General features: G+C 40.4%; 1 pseudogene across 1 annotated transcript; it reads left to right on the forward strand.

Moving 5' to 3' along the window:
• Positions 1-650: 650 nt before the first annotated feature.
• LOC308494365 (WD repeat-containing protein 73-like) lies at positions 651-1,471 on the forward strand (annotated as a pseudogene). The gene has a single exon. The product of its transcript is annotated as a WD repeat-containing protein 73-like (transcript).
• Positions 1,472-3,016: the final 1,545 nt, after the last annotated feature.

The following is a 3,016-nucleotide window of genomic DNA, read 5'->3' on the forward strand; positions in this document are numbered from 1 at the left end:
ATAACTTCTTTTGAGAATTAACAAATAGCTGTGAGGAAGTAAAACAAAATCAAAGATCAAAGCATAGGAATGGATTAGTGAATGAACTCAGAGTAGAAGCATTTTATATGACCATTACCACTAGAAAAAAAGCTATTACATTCAAAAAATGAGGAAAACATGCAGAGTAAAATCTGACTTTTTAAACTAGATACTAACCTTCCATTATATTATGATACAACTACCTAGAATTGGCTATTTATAAATGAAAAGATTGTAAAAATGAATCTGATGCTGCTTTATTAACATTGCCAAAAAGACAAAAACAAACAAACAAATAAAAACCTCAAAGCAATTTTATGTCAAGGAATTTATGTGAAATGAGTTGCCATGGAACCCATAGTGAACTGGCTTGTGGAATCCTTGCACTTGTAAATTGTACCAAGATTTCCATTTTCCATGCTTTCAACCTCTCAGGAGCCACTCGAATTTTTTAATGGATTGGTGACAAAGGAGTCTTTGCTGCTGGTTATGAAAGCCTGAACAAAAAATGAGATTCTTTATCAGGTATTTATTACCTCTCAGAATCTCTGTAACAGAAAACAATGGCTATTCCCAGAGAGAGGTGTGTCATGTAAGATTTTGAGACAGGTTTGTCTTTTATCTGAAGCATGTACGTGCCAGACACCAGGTTGCTGGTGACCAGTGGCCTTCCAGGTTGTTACCTGCAGGTGTGGCAGGTCGCAGAGAGCAGTGTGGTCATAAAATCTGTCAACATTATTTCTGGGCAAGAGAAAGAAGGCACTCTCTGGCCTATAGTGACCATCTTCTCATCAGTGCTACCTGGAGTCCCACACAGGGGGAGGCTCAATGGTCTGAAGGCTGTGGATTTGGAATCCCAGAAGACCATGTATACCCTCAGGTGTCAGTGACAGTGAAGAGCTAAGTAGCCTGTAAGTCCTGGATGCAGACATCTTTGCCTCCTGCTGCAACTCGGTCTGGCTGGGGCTCCTTGACACCTGCCAGAAGCAGGCATCATCAGAGACTGTCAGCCCAGCCCTGAGACTGGTAGAGGGAGGTGTTGTACAGAACTTGGGGGCAGGGGCGAGAGCCCTGGTCCAGTGTTGCCAGGTTTTGCTCAGATGGACAGCTCTGTCTTCTTGACCCCTGGGATCTCTGCATTCCTGTGAGCTCAGTCCAGTGCCCAGTATCCACACCTAACCCTGAGCCAGAGCTGCTGAGAGTGACTTGGGCTCCAGGCCTAGACAGCTGCTTGGCCATTTCAGGTTTTGACGGGATAGCCCAGGCCTATGATGTCACCTCTTGAGATGGAATGGAAGACCCAGTAGAAGCTCCCTTTACTCACAGAGGTCCCATCTTTCTAGATGGCAATTAGTTAGACACTACTCCACTGGTCACCACCCACACCTGTCACCCCCACAAACCATGGACTTTGCTACTGGCAGCAAGGGAGGCCTCTGTGCATATGTGAGACTGGGTAGACCCCCAGCCCTCCCACTGATACCAATATCTTTCTGCCAGGTCTCTAGGAAGAGAAGGAGCTGCTGTACATCGCAAGTTGTGGTTTAGGACTCAAGGACCACAGGTCCTTATTACCAGCTGAGGGGACTGGGGCAGGTTAACCAGCCTCTCTTAGCCCCAGTTTCTTTATTTGTAAAATGATAATAGTAATAACTGCTTCTTAGGTTTGTTGGGGAGATTAGAAGTAACATATGACAAAACACCTGGTAAAATGCATGGCACAGTAAAGATGTGGTGGCCATTGTTCCATCAAAGCAGTTATGTGCGACAGGGTCCTGCTGCTGCCAACAAGGTTCTGTTACCATGGGCTTTCGTCATGTAGGCATCTCACAGGCCTGAGAGAAACACTAGCCTTACATAATGGGCTACGGGTTCTCAAAAGTAATGTTGACCATGCACTATCATCCCCTATGTACTGACTTTACAGCCCAACCTCAGGTGAGCTTTGGCTCCCAGCAGTTTGCGCAGTCGGGAGATGGATATAACATAGTGACCAAGACACCCATATTGGATTCAGACAGATCAGGGTCCAACTCATACCTCTGTGAAGTGGTCCTAACCCCAGTACTACCTTGCTGAGTGGCTGAGATAGTGAAATGAGACCCTTCAATAAAGTACTCAGCACAGGATCTGACATACAATGAATATTCAGTATATGTACCTATTATTTTTTTTTAAGAATTTATGTGAAATTAATTTCTATTCATGCTATTATGGGACACTTTTCTCTAACCAAATTGGAGAATTATTTGAGAGATGCCCTAGGGGGAAAAATAGATTTGAAAAGTTAAATGAATACATCTGATCTACAAAAAACATAATTTAAACTAATTTTTAAAATCACTATTATCCAAAAGACAGTAATTTGGCAGAGCAAATTTTGTATTTACATGTAGACTACACACACACACACACACACACACATACATACATACATACATATATATGTATGTATATATATGTATATACACACATATATTTATATATTTTTCATAAACTCAGATTTGAATATTAAGACTGGAATAAATTATTTTCTTCATTAAGACTATTAATTTAAAGTGGCCAATATTCATTTAACATCCACTACTTGCTAGTCCTGTTCAAGAGATGAAAAGTAGAAAGTAACTTTGTCTCAAAAAGGGATTGATCAATAATGTAGAGAAAAAATTAAAATGAGAGCATTTTCCATGTTATTTTATTTATTTTTAAGATCTTTATGAAAGTATAGCTAAGATACAGTATTATATCAGTTTCAGGAGAACATCATAGTTATTAAGCATTGATGTACCTAAAGAGCTGATTGCCATAACAAGTCCAGCAACCATCTGACACTGTACCACACTATTACAACATTATTGACTATGTTCCCCATGCTGTATATTACATCCCAAAACTTATTTGTTTTATACCTGGAAATTTGACCCTCTTATTCCCCTTCGTTTTTTACCCCCCTTTATTTTATTTTTCAGTTAAGTTGACATTCAATATTATTTCA

This window comes from Rhinolophus hipposideros (genome assembly GCF_964194185.1).
Source record: "Rhinolophus hipposideros genome assembly, chromosome: 3".
Taxonomy (NCBI): domain Eukaryota; kingdom Metazoa; phylum Chordata; class Mammalia; order Chiroptera; family Rhinolophidae; genus Rhinolophus; species Rhinolophus hipposideros.